Raw genomic sequence first — 20953 nt, 5'->3', positions numbered from 1 at the left:
ATATTACACATTCTAAATTTACTACTTTAGCATTGTTATGCATAAAAACACCAGGATTTTAAGCTCAGCTGTCTCAGTGCTGCTCTGTTTAAATCTAAAACCTTAAACCTATCACTTCTGTAGGACTGAAGGTTTTCTTACTTGGATCTGAGTATCAAAGCAGCTTTCTGCAAGGTGAAATGGAATGAACTACAGCGTTTATACCTGGTCCAATGCCTCGTTTCTTCGCTATTCAGTAACACACTAGGCAAAAATATTTTAATTAGACGTGCCCAGGTCACATTTAAAACAAGTCCCCCCACAGCCTCAAGGCTGATTCCCTATTACAGTTGACAAAATGTTCCAAACTCCTAACTATTTACTTTGAAAATGTGAACATTATAAAGACTAAAATACATTCTGTTGCTCATCCAACACAAGAGATGACTATAACCAACGAAGAGCACTGCAAGAAATTTCACCTAGAAATTAACCTAAAATAATCTCAAATCCCTTGCAACGACGTAACAGTATATAGAGATAAACTGGCCAGCAATTCCTAGTGCATTGCTTTGTGCAGTACTCCATTAATAGCCCCTCCAAGTTTTCCCTTGTTGGATTGCCTGTTTCTGGGTACAGTGTCAATATTTAGTAACAAACCACGAAGGTAACCGTATGGTATGCATTAATGAATTATCAAATGCTCCAGCAAATCTGGATCAATTTGTCTTTCAAGCACATAGGAAGTTAACTAAAAATCTCACATATTTGTACTAAAATTCCTTACCTTGCAGAGCTTCAGCAACAGCCAGCACGTCAGGTACGCTGTCAGAGTGAATTTCGCTTTCATGTATCTCTCAGGCAAACAGGTAAGGTACATTTGTACCAAATCCAGCTCTTCATGGACAACACTACTTGCCGCATTATTAATATCGTTTTCCCCACCCTCTTGTCTTCCGTTTTTCTCTTCTGCTGATGCACCCAAACATCTATTGAACTCCATCTCAAAAATGTTTTTTTCCCCCCTTCTCCACAAAGCCCTGATCTTTCCGGAGACAACTCAGGAAAGTTTTTATTTCCTATCAGTAACGAAAATCCCCGATCCTCCACAAGTATGTAGCCTTGTCTTTCAGCCAACCCAAAAAGTTAAGACTACGGTAGAACAAACTTTCTTTAAACTACACTGGCTCTTTGCCTTTCTCTTGTTGAACAACCTCTTGCAAATGTGTATACAGCTACAAGATAAATATAGCACCAGCTAGCCCTGTCATACAGCACAAGAATACTCTTGCTGTTGCCAAGAGAGAACAGAAAGATTCCATTTATTTAAAGAGCAAGTCGTCGGCATCAGTGCTCCCTTGTTCATTCGGGGGCGGGGGGGGGAAAGATGAAAAAATCTGTTATCTTTGAAAACTTTTTGGGGGCTTTTTGTGCCAACTATGCTTCCTCAGAACAAATCCCAATTCTGCAAAAAAAAAAAATATGTTCTTATGGAGGAGGGTTATATTAATTCCAGAGACTTCTAGCCACAGTAATTCATTGTCTGTGATATCGCAGATGCCAAGCTTGCAAAGGCTACAAATTTCAAAAGAATAAATGAGGTCTTGCAGATGGACGAGAGCCAAGACATTCTGAAATAACAAATAGCCCTTCCATAGCCCAAAATATGAAGAAAATATGCAAAAGATTAACTAAGTAATTTTTAGCTAAACATTAAGCAGCTCATCTGTGCCTTGTGACAGCTCAAATTTGTACATTACAAACAAATTTTAAAACCTTTAGCCTACTTTCAGTGACAGTTAGAAAAGACCTAAAGGTTTAGGTTTAATTGTATCAATTAAGAAGATTCAAAAGCATCAATAACTAAAAGACATCATTTTAATCAATAGATTAACTTTGCTGGTAACTTCATGCAGAAAGTTATGCTTCCTTCAAACTATTTTCCCTCCCGCCCCAGGGAAGATATTGAAGTAAAGCAAGAGATCACTGTGGTTTGCTGAAAAACTAATCAAGAGCTCTGATATCTTGAAACATTGCCCTTTTTAACATACAGAGGATCTATTACCCAGAGATTCCATCACCTTGAACCACTCTTAAGCATCAGACACAGCAGTTGCCCACTAAATGCTTAACATCCAATTTTATGATCTTCAACCATATTAAATACTGCCTTGACCTAATCTCAATGATTTTCGTAGGACTACCTGTGAGTTATACATTGTATTGTTAGAATGGGTGTTTCAGAATATAAAAGTTAAAAACAGAGCTGCTACACACCCGTATACAGTCTGCCCATAAGAAACGGCTAACGAAACACAGCAAACCTAACACATTTCTATTGTCTGATATATTTTGCAAGGTGTCTGGCTCACCTGGTTCCTCTGATGGGTACAGCTGCCACTATTTCCCTCTCTTTTCATGATCACACAAATTTGAGAGAGAGAAAATACCATGAATTACAGAGCCAAACCTTCCTGTGATAGCTTGCTGTAATAATGCAGAACATCATTTCTATCCCTGCAGGCAATCCTGAGTACAGATGTTGAAGGCAAGCTGGCTCTAGCAATTGCAGAGGAGCTGGATAGCATCCCAGTGTTCGCTCCTCCTAGCCACATCCCTCTGCTGCCAACAACACGTGCCTGCAATTCCCACATCATGCTTACTCTGATACAACACAACTCTGAGTAACTCCCAGCAGCAGTCCCTACCTTTTCCTGCTTGCAGCTGACTAGGGTACTGCTCATGGAGCTTCAAATGTCTGCAGGCAGCTCCTACAGCCTTTGTGTGGTAGGCTGCTCCACACAGGGCCAAGCGAGCACTCCTTGATCACTGGAGCAAACCAGTTCATGTGGAGGAGAGTTTCACAACTCTTGCTTGATCTCTTGTCCCTAGAGGTGAGTAGCTTACCATCGTTGTTTGAAAGCAATCACCACTGAAAGCCTGTATCACCACTGCTGCCAATTGTAAACACATTTAAAGAACATTCGTCACAGAAAATGGCAGAGAAGGAGAAGTCAAACCAAAGAAATGTCAAGAAGCAAATAATGGAGCAAGCTTATAAACTTCTAAAACACGGTCAGCTGAGCTTAAAATTGCAAGAGTGGATGCAGATAAAAAACGCATATATTACTAAGGCACTTTCCTTTAGTCTGTCCATGAAGGACATGACATTGTCACACACTGGCAAAGTTATAGTATTTTCTTATTTTCATTGCTTTCAACTCTTTGACCACTAAGGAGTTTATACAGGACATATTTTTACCCCTAATATTTCTTCTCTAACCCTCACCATTTATGATGAGAATAACGACATATGAACCAACAAAGACAAGACTGCCCAAGCTGTTCTCTGGCCCTGGTAAGTGCAAATGAAATGGTAGTTAAAACAAGATCCACTCACACCCTTCAGGTAGCCAACATTCCCAGCACTTCTATCCTAAGCAGAAGCCATGATAGCAGGTCTCAACAATTTCAGGAATATAAGTCATATAGAATTGGACCAAGCCTTAAAGCTCCTTGATCTGCAGTTCTTACACTTTGCTGTAGTTAATGTGGCCATTTTCAGCCTGCCCAGATAAGTGCTAAGTGGACGTCTTGGGATTTACATCAAAAGAATCTAGCCCTGCACTGTCACACTGTACACACTTAATCTTCAGCTTTAAAATCTTCATGCAGGTAAAGGTGTATTTCTGTGTTCACTCATATCTGATTAGATACCGTCTCTCACCTGTCCACGGAGAGAGCTTTTATGACTAAGTTGTAGGATTGCTTATTTTGTAATTTGAAAAGCAAGCTTAGAGCACTAGGGTTCTCTTGAAAACACACACTACAAACTGAAAACTACCTAAAGTCTTTAGATAGTTGAAAGTCCTGAATTTCTTCCAAATTTTCATCATACTTTTAGAAGTATAAAAATCCCTTTACTCCTCGTAATAATTTCCTGTTGCCTCATTCAGTGATAATATCCCTTCTCTAGTCCCATTTTCCATCCCTGAGTGGGCCAGCTCTCATATCCGCAACACCTTTTCAGGAATTTCCAACATGAAACAAAATCAGAATGACTTGTAGAAACTGAATTAAAAAGCAGTCCGCATGCACTGGCCAGATAGAGGTTTTGCTTGTCTTCATAAAGTCTGGTATCTGAAATGGCTTCAAAGTCTTCAGATAAAACAAATTTCTCAAATAGTAACTTCTTATTATAACTTAATGAGTAATCAATGCAGTTATGAAGAATTAATTTTAGTGCCCCACTGTGATAGGTAATTTTCCCCTCACAGCCTGTAGGCACAAGTCCAATGTGTTGGACATGATTACCGTGCAGCTCCCCCAATCTCTTCAGCACAAAGTGTACTGTAGAAAAATGGGCCCAGGCTCTTCGTTTTTCTGTTTAAAATTAAAAATTACTCATAGCAAAAGCATGTTACTCTCCAGACGAGTGCGTGTAAGCTCCTAGCAGGTCATACCCAGTTCCCTGCACCGTTCTACCCAGCTTGAAGAACAGCTGCTTACAAGAGCTCTAGATAGGACAACGCTTCCTCCTCCTAAAAGTTAAAAACAACCAGCACTCCCTCCCAAAAAAAACAACAAAAACCACCCAAACCACTCCATAGTTTTGATTTCTATTATCCTCACCTTCACCTCATTTTCTCATCTGTTTCTAAGTGTATTATAAGGCGGCTTTCTGCAAACTGGGCTCAGAAATTAACTTTGATTATCTTCATGCCAGTGTTTTTGCTGCCATTCTTGGGCATTCAATTAACACATTCAACATTACTGTAGCATTCAGTAGCTACAGTCTGAGGTATTTAAGAGATGAAACATGTCTGATGCGAAAATTGTCACAATTCCATGTTAAAAAGTAACTAGAGGCTGTACAGAGGAAGCTGAGAAATTTCCGAGGAATGGGATTTTTGAAGTGCAAGCTGCTAAGAGCTATTGAATTGAAATGCAAGGTAACAAACACAATTTGCAGACTCATGGTAACACCACATAATGCAGTTGAGAAGCTGCTCCAGTTATGAAGGACAAACTGGTAACAGTACTGGAATGCCTTCTTAAGTTAGGTGATGAAATAAACCGACAACACACGAACACTCAGCACAAACACAACCCTTCCCACCTTCAAACGCTCCAGCAATTTCACCTAATTAATTCTTACAGCCCTGGGAATGCAGCTAACCTTGACTTTACCCAGAAGACTGCTCAACCCCGATGTTCCCCCAGAGGGCTCAGATAGCTTACACGGATATCTTGTGATTGTGTGTCATATTAAAGCTCCAGTTCAGAAAGGTTTATAGTAAATACCTGGTTGCATACAGAGTACAATTTGAGTTTATATGTATATACTCTCTATATATTTACACTACTTACCACATCTATGTAGCTGATATAAGCAGGTTTCAGATGAGTAACTGATGGTCACAGGCTCTACTAATGCGCAGTCGAAAGGCCCACTGAAATGGCAATAAAGAGCATTTTAAACTCCTATAAACTGTCTAGAATCTATATAAATAAAATCTTCAAATGGGGCATAGCCCATTTAAGTCCTACCATGACTGGTTACTCCTTTTATCAAACTTGTTTCTAGCAACAATAGCAGCAATCAGACACTTCTAAGCTGGCGCTAATATTAATGGTACCTAGAATGTCTGCAAAAAACTACCTCCATCTAAATCACCCCACCTCTCACTGCAGGTTCTTCTATCATTAGCACAATGGGGATTTTTCTACTTGTTCGCATTTTTTCATAACTGGAAGAACCTTTTTCTTTCATTGTTATGGTACAGGTACAGGGGAAAGACTGGAATAAATCCTTACAGGATGAGACAGCTCAGGACCTGAAACGGAACGTGAACCTGCCTCTTCCTGATGGAGACTTCACTCCTTTACTGACTGCCAGAGCATTGCCCCTTCCTGCTCACAGCGACCGGCCCTGAGCACCCCGTGACCACAAGTCGAGCCGCAGAACGGTCAGAGTAACACATCCCCTCCCACTGCCAGAATGGAGTTTCTTGCATGAGTATTTCAGAGCATTTTACGTTTGCTCCCAAGATGTCCTCCAGGACTGTGATGGTTAAAAATCTGATTAAAATGAGGACTCTGGCTCCTCGTAAGTTGCTTGATTATGGACAGGGAGGCATTAAGACAGATAACATTGTTTGTAAATACAAGTTCTAGCATGAGCGAAGAGCACTGGTCCTCCACACTCCCTCTGGTATTTCTGCAGCTAGGAAGTACTATCTCGTGACTTGTCTGAGGTTCCAGGACCTGCCACCCTCCAGTCTTGCCCTAGTCCCCTCTCCCTTTCCTTTAAGGAAACTTGACATGCCTTAATGGAATAGGATGGAGCTAACCTACTGGAAAGCTGCTGTCTTCCCTGCCCTCCTCATTGCCTTTTGCTAAAAGACCAGAGTTTTGCTTTGCTGCATTTGTCTTCTTCAAAACTCTGGCTCTTCTAGCCCTACAGACAGCATCTTAGCCACCAGAAATCCTAGAAGGAGCTACAGGGCCCTGAGCAGAATTCCTCAACTGTCTGAGCAACCTCCCAAAATAGCCAGGACACGTGATACTTCTGATTGTTTTGAACCTGCTGGCAATCCTGCACTAGTGCTTAGAGATTTATTCAGCATCTAAGAAGACAGAAGAGCTTCCCTAATCTGCACAACGATCCAGGGATGCACTGGAAGCAACGGAGTTTCTTGCGGTATTTGATGGACTATTTCCATCTGGCTGGACTATTTCCCAGCACACTGCTCTGAGCTTTGTAACGCTTCCTCCTTATTCGCAAAGGCGCTGCAGTATTTAGAGCCACTTCTCGCACGAGTTTTAGCCATCGCTGGAGAGCCATCCATTAAAACCTCCACCGGGATATAAACAGCAGGCAGATGTCCGCACTGGAACCGAAGGTGTGACTACACCACATGGAAACGCGCCCAAGCTACTGCTAATTCACCAGCTTGCACGCCAGCAGCAGGAGAGCTACGGACTTCAGCTTAGGCTGTACAAAAACCACCGAGCAGCTTTGAAATTCATCTGGTGGCCGGCGTGCATGCAGATACGTCACCGCTGTCGGTGAGAGAAAGCCAGGACAGGAAGGTCTCTGCACACTACGTTCTGGGGAACACGCAGCCTGGGTGCACGATGCTTTGCCTCACATTACGGGAAGAAACTGAATCACGTGAAAAAATACGAGGCTTTCTCACGTGAAGGGCTATATGCGAAAGGATTCAGCACTTCGGTTTAGCTAAATGTGTAAGGCTGAAAATGTCGTGTTTCTGTGACCCACACAGACCACATGAGCCTCACAAAAAGAACCCAAACCAGGATATCTGTTGAGAGAAAGCAACATGTTTTTTAGCATGCTCTCTGCCACATGCTGCTTGGGCCTGGGTCAGCAGCGCTCCAAGAACAGGGATACTCACTGTGTTCTCCTACATCTGGTTCTCGTCCCAGCAAGTGTGGAGAGGTGTGAAAATGAAAACCAGCTGTGCTGGAAGTTCACCGGGCTCCTCTGATGGCCAAGGAAGCTCAGCCCGGGTCTCAGCCGGCAGCTTGCGGTTTGGCATGGGAGAGGCCGTTCCCGTTCCCCGATGCAAACACCTGACGCGAGCATCGCTCTTCTCCGGGAGATCGCTGGCCGCCTGCTCGGGGCTTCATCCCTGCTCCTCGCTCGCTCGACGTGCCCTGGGACTTGGTGAGGAGGACTGGCAGCAAACGCACGATTTGTTTGCTGTTTCAGATCACCTCGGTATCTTCGCTGCACGCCCCAGGAGAGGGGAGGAAAGCGAGAAGGTTTCCACACGGAGGTTTTCCCCCTTTTTACCTCAGGGTCTCCCCGCCCGCTCCGCACCGCGCAGCTCCCCGCGCTCCAACCCCAGGCACAGCGGAGCGGGGACCTCAAGTTTGCTGGCCCGTCCCCAGGGCTCTCAGAAGCAGCCCTTTCCCCCCTCCCCGCCCAGAGAGAGCCTTACCCCGGCCCGGCGCCGGGCTCCTTCCCCAGCCACCGCCCTCGCCCCCCGACGGCTCCCTGCGCGCCCTCTTGGCGGGCCGGGCGGGAAGGGCAGCTCGGCGCCCCCGGGCCCCTCCCGGCCCCCGCCTCACCCGGCCGCCATGCCGCGGGGGGGCTGGGTGCCTTCCCGCCCCGAGGCCGGCGCCCGCCCCGAGGAGGGCGCTGAGGGGACGCGGAGGGGGAGCTCGCCGCCGGAGCCCGCCTCGGGGCACTGCGCGGGGGTGAGGGCGGGCGGCCGCCGCCTGAGGAGCCGCCGGGGGCGGGAGCGGGAGCAGCGACCCGCCGGGGACCGAGGTGAGGGGCGGGCGCTTACCGGGCCCGCGGCGGTGGGAGCCACGCAGCGGCGAGGAGCCGGGTGATGAGGTGCGAGGCTGAGCGGGGCGGACCCCGGGAGCCGGCGTTGCCTGAGAGGAGCGTCCCGGCGGCAGGGCGGCGAGCTGCGAGGCGTTGTTCTCCACAGCTTCGCACAGCCCCTGGCGCCGCCATGTTTGAGCCACGCACGGGCGAGGCGTGCGCTTGTGAGCACCTGCTAGTAACTGTGCAGCGATGAGAGTTGAGGCAGAAGAAGCTGCTCATCGGCAAGCAGTCGAGGCTGTTACAGAATCCCAGCGTGGCAGGGGTTGGAAGGGCCCTCTGTGGGTCACCCAGCCCAACCCCCTGCCCAAGCAGGGTCACCCAGAGCAGGCTGCACAGCACCGCGTCCAGGCGGGGCTGGAATATCTCCAGAGAAGGAGACTCCACAGCCTCCCTGGGCAGCCTGGGCCAGGGCTCCGTCACCCTCACAGGGAAGAAGTTCTTCCTCATGTTCAGACGGAACTTCCTCTGCTTCAGTTTGTGCCCATTGCCCCTTGTCCTGTCACTGGGCACCACTGAACAGAGTCTGGCCCCATCCTCCTGACACCCACCCTTAACATATTATAAGCATTTCTAAGGTCCTCTCTCAGACTTCTCCTCTCCTGGCTGAACAAGCCCAGCTCCCTCAGCCTCTCCTCGTAGGAGAGATGCTCCAGTCCCCTCATCATCCTCGTAGCCCTCCGCTGGACTCTCTCCAGTAGCTCCTCATCTTTCTTGAACTGGGGAGCCCAGATCTGGACACAGCACTGCAGATGGGGCCTCACCAGGGCAGTGTAGAGGGGCAGGAGAACCTCCCTCGACCTGCTGGCCACACTCCTCTTGATGCACTCCAGGATCCCATTGGCCTTCTTGGCAGCCAGGGCACACTGCTGGCTCATGGTCACCCTGTCGTCCACCAGGACACCCAGGTCCCTCTCCACAGAGCTGCTCTCCAGCAGCTCAGCCCCAGCCTGTACTGGTGCCTGGGGTTGTTCCTCCCCAGGGACAGGACCCTGCACTTGCCCTTGTTGAATTTCATCGGGTTCCTCTCTGCCCAGCTCTCTTGCGTGTGTCAGGGGTCAAAGGTGTTGCTGTGGATAACCGGTGGGCACTCCATGGGCCGAACGAATGGTGAGGGCCATGGCAGAGCGGGTGCCTGCAGCCATCCAGTGAGCTCCCGCTCAGCCCCCCGGCCTGCTCCGCCTGCGGCCAGCTGCCGCTGACACCCGCCGTCGCGCAGAAGGGACGGAAGAGCGTGGTGAGTCGTTGTCTGGCACATCCCTGGGGCATCACCTTGCATGCGTTTCCTGGGCTGCTGCGTGTTTCTGCAGCTGCAGCAGTACGGCTCGCTTTGTTCTGTACAGTATTAAGGAAGGTGTTCGGCCCTCTTGTTTGTGTTACCATGCCTGGCATTACCTTCCTCGTTTTTCAAGATGGGGACGGTTCTCAGCTCCTGCTACAGGCCCACCGGTAGCAATGCGTGGGTTAGTGCTTTCTTCCATTTGAGTGAAGGTTGTACCAGCCTTCAGCGTTGCATTGTGAAGAGATTGGCCTTCTTCCTTCCCTTTCTGCAGTTTTCTTCTTGAGAGCATTAATGCATGGATACAATTATATTAACATTAAGCAAATTGTCGCCTTAAAAAGCCCTCGTAATTGAGTGACAGCTGCTTATGGCTGAACCATTTAAATACTCAATATAAAGTTACTATTCAGGGACCTGCTTAGCATCCTGAGTACTCACCGACTTTCAGGTGGAGATGCTGTGGTGATCAGCACCATACAGAGTCAGTTTGGAGTTAGAAAATATACTATAATATGCTATAATGCGGTAGAAGTTCAGGTGGTACTTGCACTGTATGTGCACACTTGCACTTGCAAATGAATTGGGAACTATGGTAGAGTATGGATGAACAGTTTTATAGTAGTGTAACGGTTTTCTTTTAAACAGTCCCTTTGTGGTAACAACTGAAGGAACTTTTCTGCTAGCTCTTACTGCGTTGTGTTAAAATATTTATAAAGCTATGAGACCTGCATAAATATATTTAAACCATGGCTACAGAAAACTAAATCAAGAAGTGTGTTTTTTCAACTTAAAAAATGATGCATCTTTATCTTGCTGAAGTTTTGAAGTATTCGTAGGTATCCTTTTGCTTAAATGGTTTCCCACAGCTAGAAAGGCAAGGCAAATATAATGGGCATGTATACTTGGTTAGTGTTAAGCTTCAGACTTGAGTCTGTGCTCTTTTATGCCAGATTTAACTCTTAATTTATTTTCTTTGTTTCCTCAAACAGTTAAGACTTATGAAGATGGGAATCTTTAAGATTTACGTGGAAATTAGTACTTTCTTCAGGGAGTCAACCAGCTAATCTATAAAGCATGTTGTAAAAGGTAGGGATGAGCTTTTATTAAATAATTAGATCAGGACTAATTCCGCAGAGAGGCCTGAACTTTCCTGCTTCTTAAACATGGCACCTCTCAAAGCACGAAGTGCCTATGTTTAGAAACTAATCCACTTTCCAAATGACATACATTTGATAATCTACTAACTTCCTCAGTATAAGATTACAGTAGGTAGTATTTTGATCTCAGTATTCTGATTCTCTCAGTGCTGATTGACTGATAAACCAGGTTCTTCTACAGAGAGGAGAAGAATTAGAGAAACAGTGAATTTTTCCTCTCTAAGCCTCTGATATAGGCTGAGGATTTAAAAAAATTTTTTTGGTTCTTCTACAGAGAGGAGAAGAATTAGAGAAACAGTGAATTTTTCCTCTCTAAGCCTCTGATATAGGCTGAGGATTTAAAATTTTTTTTTTTCGTAGGCAAGAGGGGTTTTTATTCTGAATAATTTGCAGTGCTGGAAAATAGTGATTCATTAATGTCATGTAAATCAGTAAAGTGATGTTGATAAGAGACCAACATAACGTAGAATCCAAGTGACTTTAATATGTAATGTAGAATATGATAACTAAAATATAATACATAAAGCATATGTACATCAGATATGACATATATGAAAAATAGTTAACAAAATATGTTAAACAGCATATAAATGCGTGTATCTTAGTTACATAATAAATCATATATGTACTGAAAATTTAATTAATCTGCTACTTGGATTTGTAAATGGTACCTGCTTCAGATTTCTGCCCTATTCTTAACAGGTTTGCACAAACCCTCTTTTTAGGTGCGTATACACACTCATTATGCATGTATAAGTACCATGCGTGTACATCACCCATCCAAGAGTAGCACTGGTCTTTATCCTTTTCATTAAGTAGAAGCCAGAGTAAGTAACATTGTTCTCTCCTAAATATCTGTCAGTTTACCTGCAGCTTTATTGTGCATCCTGTGCATTTGCTGCAAAGCGTAAGCCTTTACAATACCTTGCCACCAAATGCTCCACCTTGCTTAGAACAATGAAATATTGTGAGGCAAAATATTACCCTAGGACTTGTTGCTAAGTTCACATCATTTACATTTGACTGTAACACCTGAACGCCATTTTAATAGTTTGCTTTTGGAAGGAACAATTACATGACAGTTCACGTGGGTCTGATATTTCTTCCTACGTATTTTTCCAGACATTTTTACTGGTGTGAGATTATTTACGCTCCAATTCTGTAAAGCGGTGAGCGCTCTCTCCATTCAAAGCAGTAAGTGAGGTTTTATTAAGGGTACTCAGGTACCTGGTCTATGTGCTGTGGGTTCCCAAAACACAGAATCACAGAATCCCAGCATGGTAGGGGTTGGAAGGGACCTCTGTGGGTCATCCAGTCCAACCCCCTGCCGAAGCAGCGTCACCTACAGCAGGCTTCTCCAGTGAACTCTGCATTAAAGGAAGGGAAGTCAAGGATTGATGTCTTTAGCAGAATATAGCTTTTTATAAATAATTTTTCCAGAACATTCTTCTACATTTTAGTGAACCGTGAGAAGGGAAAAAAATATTTTTTCTTCTTTGGAGGTTGTCTTTAGCACAAAGGTATTGCTTGTCTTCAAATTATTATTCTGATCTTATGTGTGGACACAACTGGTCACTGCTTCCATTCTTGTAAAAACAGGACAGGAAACAGACGAGCAGTTTCATAGAGCTGGTCTGAAATTTTGTAGCCACAGAAGTCCATGCAAAGTTTTTCATCATTTATCTTGATTTTCTGTATTACCCATTTAAAAATTTAAAAGCCATCTAACGTCAAAAGGGAATGACAGTACGTTAGGCTGAAGGCAGGCTGAAGGAACTTGTTCTCACAGCTACACAGTGTGATAAATGAATGCTCACATGTATGGGTTCATTTCACCCGCACATCTTCATTTCCTGAGGAGATGTTGCTCGTGTAATTAACGAGTGTAATCTAAAGATTTTCCTCCAAACTAGTTTACAGCCAGTCTTGGTAAACACCTTATTCAATAGGCTCTTGAGGAGGTAATTTTTCTTTTAGTTCTTTAAACGGAGAATGATTAAGCCCTACAGATTTTTATGCTTTCCCCAACATTGCACTAGCAGTCACAAAACTCCACGGGGAGAACTAGAATAGACTACCCACAGGCAATTTTTCCGTGGTGTGTAATGCAGATCCACAGTTGCTCTTTTGGCAGCGTGGATTGAACCCAGGACCTTTGAATCTCAAAGTGCAATACAGTTATTGCTAGAACTAGATGTGTCGATAAGCTCAACGGCTGCAGGTGGCTCATGAATCTACGTGCCTCCCCGCTGCCCACAACAGAAGAGTGTGCGTGTGGAGCTGTGGGCTATGTGTGTCAATGCTGGGCCTGCAGAAGAGGAGTGAAAGCCCGTCTTCCTTTGTCTGCACTCATTCCTCATGATTTGTATCACAAGGAAACCACTGTCCGGGCACTGACAGTGCCACAGAGCCCGGCTTTAAAGTCACGGAGCAGAGCAGAAGTACTACAGAGGGAAGCTGTTTGCTTGTCTCTGCCTGAAGCGCAGAGACCACAGGAGAGGAGATCTGCGTCATTTTGATATAAGTGGCAGCAGGGACTGGGTGGCTCTGACAGAGGAGTAGGACTTGCAGGGAGACAAGCAGCAGAAGAGAAAGAAGACACCAGTCTGGGAAATAGATAATGTTAGACAAATCATTTGTTGTTCTGTGCCTGTAAGGCAGGGGAAATAATAGTCTCCTTTGAAATACTGTCTGCTTTGCTATGTAGCAGCAAAGTGACTTTTCTCCTGCTATTGCCTTTGTTTTCCTCCATGATGTTGGTTGCTCAAACTGAAATCCAGATGTGCAGTATGCGACAGGGTTGAGAGATTCTGCCTTTCTGCTCCTTTGAGGCTCCATATGCCTTGTTACAAGGGAGTGTTGGTGAGCGAAGGTAGCAAAGGAGGCTAGCGTAGTAATTGCAGAAGGAAAGGGATCACTCGTGTGAGGAACAGCTCATTTTTGTGCAGATTCTGTCTGTTGCTGGAATGTTGAGCCCTGTGGTTATTATTATTTGATTAGCCCAAAATCTAACGTGTCATTTAGTATTTCAGGAAGGAATGCCTGTATGATGAACTACTTGGCATTTCAGGCTTTTACAGGTTAAATGGCAAGTTCTTGGCAGCCTTCAGAAATATAGTTTTATGCTATAGGAGAAGGCCTTGGGCACCTATATTTTATGTTTTAAGGAGATACTTGTAGTAAATTGACTGCATTCTGAAAGTTGACTTGTATTGGTAGTTTTGGGGTGTTGGAGAGAGAACGTCTCTCTTCTTGGTAATTGTAGAAATACAGAATTCTTAGTAATACCAAGAAAGTGCATGCCCTATCTAGGGGACGTGATTTCATCTTATAGCATCATAGTCTTGATGCATTATGCTTTTTTTGAATCCGGATTCTGCAAAATGCAGACATCATTTAAATACCATGGTTGCCTGCCATTATAAATGACTTCATGTAGAAATTATCTTTAGACATCAAAATTCAGGCATCTAATCTATTTGTCTAAGAGCTTTATATTGTAAATAGAGAGAGTGGAATGTTTCCAGACAATCTTTCATCAACCTCTGTAGTTATTTGTCATCTTCTGTTCACTACAGACAAAGTACGGACAGTTACCTTGATGAATAAAGCTGAACGAGATTAATTCCGCGCCAATTCTGTGAATTTTAGGAATAAGGTTACCTTCTTCTGTACCCAGATGTGAGCTCCCTGTTGAGTCAGGAAGGAATGATTTTTCCCTTGCTCCAGTCCCCAGCCTCATAGGTCCTCCTTCCACTTTTCACCGAGACAGCGAATCTCAGGGCAAGATACTGTCTCTAAATACTCTCTGAGGCAGGATACCAGAGGAGGAGGTTGTTCAGATGTCTTCAAACATACCGTGGCCAGATGGGACCATTTGATCATCTGGTTCTATCTACAAAGTGCAGTTGGTTTTTTTCCGATTTATTCTCAGAGTATAAAACAGGCAAGACCAGATTTGGACTGGGGTACGAAAATAATGACTGTTTTGTTAAACTGACTCCAAGGATGTCACAAAAAGATGAAAACTGGGTTAACAATGTATCCTACCTAGGACTTTGACACTGGTTTTTAGATTGGAAAAAGAAGAGTTTGTATGAGATTAAGTACAGTCATTATTAGGGGTATAAACAGCATTTTTTCTCTCCTTTAAAACAGAATCAAAGAAGTTGTCTTTCTGTTGGCAATTTTCAAGTATACCTCTTTATCCTGTTCACCATTTCTGCTACGTGATAAATACATGTCTTTGGACAATATAGGGGATAATATATTATGCTCCCTGATATTTTTATTTGTATGTTTACAAAATTCATTTCCCCAGGCAGTAAATCTTGCCATACTAATGTAATCTGCTCTCAAGAACCTTGTTGCTGTAAGACAGTTAAACAGTTGCCATAAAATATATAAAGCATTTCTGTAAAATTCAAGAAAAATTGGTACAACAGAAAACAATTTTACCCCTTCAAAACAACTGCCCACGTGAATGCTCATTCTGCACATACCTGTGTTTTGAAAATAAAGTGTTATTTTCAGTTGTTGTATGGCACAATGTGACAGAAATAAGCTAATCTTTTTTCCTTAAATCTTCTTGTCATGGCAGGACTTTTTTCAAAATCCTACTGAAATAGGGTGTTTTTTATTATTTTAAAACAGAATATTAGTTGCCACCCATCTGCAAACATGGCTTCAGGGGTGTGTGGTTGTCAGGAACTCGTAACTAAATTAGTCAGTTAGACAGACTAGCATGATCTTCTGCTGCAACACCTCTTAGTGTGATCTGTAGAGAGAAATCCTCGTTGATTCTGACATCGGTGCAACGTCATGGAGCTATGTCATGCTATATTACACATGGAGGGGCAGCATCCATATCTACAAGTGGGTTCTTCAGCGTTCCACCTGCAATATAAGCATAAACTTCTTAAGTGTTCACGTATTTATTTCAGGTTTTTATTTAACAATATATTGTTGAAAGAGTGAGCGGAGGAAAATAACTAAAACCAGAAATAGAAACTGGCTGCCACCAGAGTGCAGCCAAGGCCAGATTAGCAATGACATAAGAATTTCCTGTTTTGTTGATTCAAAGTAAATACTGTTTCAGACCCAGAATATTTCAGTGCTTAACATCAAAGTTCATCTCTTCCTGGAACACCAGTAAATCTGTTACTTAATGGGCATCAAGTATCTGCTGCCGTGACACACACTGAGCATACTCTTACAGAGCAGAGGGTGCAAATGCTGTGAACGGTGTCATTGCCTTGAGCTGTGGCACAAGAAATTAAAAGAGCTGTTCCCCCCCCCCCCCAGCCAGATGCCAGGTCTTGCTCTCATTTTGTCCCATTTTTGAAGTTCGAGTCACAAGCCCCAGTCTAGTTGCTCTGTGCACTTCAAAGCTCCGTGCTGTGGCTCTGTGTGGAATAGGAAACATGACTTCCATGCTGGTGAGGACAAACTAGCCTGGAGTAACTTATCAACTTTGTACCACATGCCATCTGCATCTACCTGCAAGTGTCTTTTTAGCAGGATTTTGGTCATTAAGCTTCTGAATTTTCATGAGAGAAGTAAAGCACTGCTCAGAGCCCTCACCGCTCCTAAAATTGGGGTGATGTTTTTTTATGATTCTTCCCAGTGCTGCAGCTCAGTACTTTCCCAGCCTTTTTGCAGAGGAACCTCACTTTGAGGAACAGAAGGTGGAGATCTGCGATCAGGTCTGTTTGGCTTTCATATTGTCCCACTAACTGCAGCTTTCCCATTGCCCCCCCTGCCCAGCCCAGGCCTCTCAGCCATTCCTTTCTTTGATGCTCTCCTGTTTCCTTCCCATGACATCTCTGTCTCTGCTGCTGGCTCAGACAGCAGTGGTGCTAAAACTGAGCAAATAATACATCTGGACAGATCAATCTGTTTCTCTCTGGTGTCACTCATGTGTCCTCTTCCAGGCCTGACAGAGTCCTTCTCCAGAGCTCATCTAAGTGACTTGTTTCATGGGGTGGAAGGCACTAATTTAAAGAAGTCCAGGATTAGGTGTAGAATGAGGCAAATGAGGAGGCCGCAGCAAGGTCTCCCCAGAGTCTTCTCCAGGCTGAACAGCCCCATCTCTCTCAGCCTTTCCTCACAGCAGAGGGGTTCCAGCCCTCAGATCATTGCTGGGGCCTCCTCTGGCTCTGCTCCAGGTCCGTGTCTGTCCTGTGCTGTGACCTCTGTAGCAGCAGGAGCTCACTCCTAACATGTTCTCAGTGCAAGCTCTTAAATAAAAAACAGTTAATTGTCCTCATGCTGTCTTTATTTACATTTCAGTTTATATGAAAGGAAGACACCTCTGTACTCCTTCAATACTTAGGTGGTTATTTGTACGCAGAAACTCATGCTTAGGGTCTCCTGTACACAACCAGTCTGTCAGCTTCCCTAGGCAGTAGCACCAGTGGCTCCCCAGTTTGTACCCGCATTCAGAGTGGCTGGGAATATCTGCATTCCTGCCTGCTCCCCTGACCCAGCCATGCTTCCCAAGCAGGGAGGAGGCCTAATCCTTCAAGAATCCCAAACACAAGTACTGCAGTGGTATTTGGCAGGCCAGCACAGGAATTTGTGATATACATAAGCTTACTGTGGTTTATTTTCCTTGATCTGGAGGCTGTTTTTCCATGGGTTAAAAGGCACTGATGAACCAGTTTGTCCCCTCTAGCACTGTGCAGGACAGTCTGGAAGCTGGCGGAGCGTGTCCAGTTCTGGGGGCAGCGATGCAGGATTCCTCGCAGGAGGCTGAGCAGCAGGACCGCCGATGGAGCTCTGACACCAAGAGGCTGATCCATGGCTTCCAGACCCTCGGTACGTTACCTCCATTCATCTCTGCTACGGCAGCTTCAGGGAGCAGAGTCCTTGCTGCAAGATTTTTACACAATAGATATGTTTCCCTGGTTGGGCTTTGTGTGCCAGGACTGATGAGGCCAAGTCGACTGCAGTGAGGAATTTGTCAGGTAGATTCCCAAGTTGTGTCATTCCAAAGATTTTTTGCTAACAGGCACAGTTTCTTTGCATTGCCCCGAGTCATTCAGGATGCTTGCCAAAAATGAGTTTTGGCACCTGAAAATCCCCACATAAATTGAACGTTGGCAGTCCCTGAAAAAGCAAAGAGGCTTAGCATGTGCCTGGAAAAAAGATGCAAAAAGCTGCGAAGTGCAAAGGCCTTCTTGAGCTGTTTGGATTGGGGTGGCTTCCTTCTGTTGAATGCGCTCTGCTCAGCTCCCAGTGTGTGCCCTGTCTTCGAGAGGTGTTTCTGTCAGCTCGTGAAGTAATGTGGTTTGCGGATCTCTAGAACCCCATCTGCTGTGAAAAATCACACCAAAGCCCTGTCACCCTGGTGAAATAAATGTCCTGTCTGTTTTGCAGTGAGGTAAGTAAAAGACTCAGGCTGTGATTTGCTTATTCAAAATGCTACGTGTCAGCATCAGAGTTGGTAACAGGACAGGGAAGTTCTTAATGTGCATCCCCTGCCCTGGGCCTTGGGACGTGCTTCTTGACAGCCCCGAGGACGAGGACAGGAGACAATGCAGTGGTAGTAACTGTGAGAAATGTGCAGTTGTGAGAAATGAGATCTTACCTGACGATCTGAATTGCTATGAACTCAAAACCCTTCCTGTAATCACTGAAAAATTCAAACACATCTGTGAGCACCTTCGTCTCCACCAGAGTACAGCCAGGATTTTGCTAGCACAGCGTTCCAGGATTCCTGTGTCCTGCTTCCAGCTGTGCCACCCGCCCCAGGCTGCCATGGGCATTAGTGTGGTCCCAGAAAGTTTAATTCAGAAGGACTTCAGCGATGATTCTGCGTTCTCAGTCGCGCAGTGAGCTCGCTTGGTGCCGCGATGTGCTGCCAGCCAGCCAGCACACGGTGGCACAGCGGAGCCAGAGCACCGGGCGGCTGAACCGGGACGGGGGCTGCGGCCCGGCAATTAACAAATTAAAACCGTGGGATAGCCTCAGTCAGTCCTGACTCTCAGTTCTTTCCTCTTGCAAGCACAACTGAAGATTTTTCTTGTTTCTGGTATGACTTTTATCAGCTGAATTTCTAAGCTTCGTTGTACATGCTTTGAATTTTTCGGTTATTTTTCTTTTTGCATCATACAGTTTTCTAGAGGTTCCCTAAGAAACATATTCTAATCTTTTGTTCAAAGCAGCAGAACACTGGACCTTTAAGGCCAGAAGGGATGTTTTTCAAGATCAGTTGCTCATGTGCTTAAGGAAATCTGTTTAATAATATTTGATGTAGCCTTTGCTAGAGACAGGAGTGTCTTGGGAGCTATTAATGTAAGGGGCAAGTCAGCATGTAGTGCCACCGATGCCTTAAGGGCCTGGGATGAAGGATCTTGTAGTAGGGAGTTATGAGGTTTCTCCTTCTGTTATCTTTGAGACCCCCCAGGAGTCCTGCGTCCAGCTCTGGAGCCCCCAGCACAGGACAGAGCTGGAGCTGCTGGAGCGGGGCCAGAGGAGGCCCCAGCAATGATCCGAGGGCTGGAACCCCTCTGCTGGGAGGAAAGGCTGGGAGAGCTGGGGCTGCTCAGCCTGGGGAAGAGAAGGCTGCGGGGAGACCTCACTGAGGGGGCCTGCAAGAAAGCTGGAGTGGGGCTTTTTACAAGGCCGTGGAGTGACAGCACAACAGGCAATGGCTTTAAACTGAGAGGAGATTTAGATTAGATATAAGGAAGAAATTCATCCATTCTGAGGATGGTGAGGCCCTGGCCCAGGTTGCCCAGAGAAACTGTGGCTGACCCCTCCTTGGCAGTGTTCAAGGCCAGGTCGACAGGGCTCTGAGCACCCTGGGCTGGTGGAAGGGGTCCCTGCCCACAATAGGGGGGTTGGGACAAGATGATCTGTAAGGTCCCTTCCAACCCAAACCATTCTATGATTCATTCTATGATTCTCTGATCATAGATATGCAAAGATATGCAAAGATATGTCTGTGTTCTCAGCCTCAGAATTGAGAGTGATTAGAGGAGTGAAGTTAACCAAGTATCTAGAGGAAAATTGGGCTAATGCGGACTCCCCAAGCTAGGAGAAAAGCCTACTGATTGCAGTTGGAGGTGAACAGGACAGGGAGATTCCAAATAAAGGAAGTCAGGACTGGAAGCCTAACAACAGCATCAGTTAAGAGATCAGTGTAGACCCCAATGCTCCCCCCCCCCAAAAGAAAAGCAAGCTGATGAACTTAATTTAAGTAGGCACTGAGAAAGGGAAATTGAGGCAGGCTCTTTGCATGAGTAGTTTCCACCATGAGGGAATGCCCTGCAGCATTCTTTGTCTAGGCTGGCCATTGAATTGCTATAACCTTCATGCCAAGGTTATTTCATAGCTCTGCTTTAGCATTATCACACAGAGCTAATTGCTCCAGCTAGTTGTGTAGATTAGAAGCTATCTGGGAATTTTCTGGTGGAATGATTTTCAGATGGGGAATACACTATGTTTCAAAAGTGAAAATTCAGTTTTACTGGTACAAAAAAATCCTCCCAGGAAAATAGAAAAAAATGCCTTGAAGATTTGCCAGCTAGTAGAGGAGAATTGATCATAAGCAGCAGGCACAAAACAGATAATCTGTCTCAGTGGTCTGCCCTGGAGATATTCAGAAACACCCTGTCCATGAAATGTATAGGTTTAAAACACTATAATCATGAATTGGTCCAATTTTTTTAAAAAACAAAATATTGTGCAGGAAGGGCTTTCATTCCCAATCACCTCAGTTTCTCAGGACGTGTTATTTCTGAAAAGTGCCTTGAGCACACTAAAAAGAATAAATACTATGATTTCTGTTCAGAAGCACATTTTGCAGGAAACTCCCAATACTTCTGGCCATACTGGGTTGGATGTCAGTCCTGCTGAAGACTGACCACCCACACAGAAAGAGCGCAGCCGTGCTGGTGCCCTGTGAGTTAGGAGGAACTCCGCGCCAGGGCCAAAGGATCTTGATGTTGTGAATCAGTCATTTGTGTAAGATTATAACTCTGACCGCTGTGCATTTTTGCTTGCTTATAGACCTCAGGTTCTCAGCCCGAGTCAGAATAAGCTTTAGATAGGGGAGAAATCCAGTGCATGCTCGCTGTGCTTCTCCAGCCTTTACATGCCACTCTCGAGGTTTGAGCAGCCAAAGCAGTGTTTCCTGGGTAGAACAGAGGTTGCTCCATAGCTCAA

General features: G+C 45.1%; 1 protein-coding gene across 1 annotated transcript in view; it reads right to left on the bottom strand.

Moving 5' to 3' along the window:
- Positions 1–11244: 11244 nt before the first annotated feature.
- The window catches only part of AMER3 (APC membrane recruitment protein 3), a 44024-nt gene continuing 34315 nt past the window's right edge, over positions 11245–20953 (bottom strand). The window contains exon 3 of the mRNA XM_009934004.2: positions 11245–15676. The gene's annotated coding sequence lies outside the window, so the exon portion shown is untranslated. The remainder of the gene's footprint in view (positions 15677–20953) is intronic.

This window comes from Opisthocomus hoazin, chromosome 4 (genome assembly GCF_030867145.1).
Source record: "Opisthocomus hoazin isolate bOpiHoa1 chromosome 4, bOpiHoa1.hap1, whole genome shotgun sequence".
Lineage (NCBI taxonomy): Eukaryota > Metazoa > Chordata > Aves > Opisthocomiformes > Opisthocomidae > Opisthocomus > Opisthocomus hoazin.
Note: the sequence above shows the minus strand (reverse complement) of the source record. Positions and strands in the feature narration are given on the sequence as shown.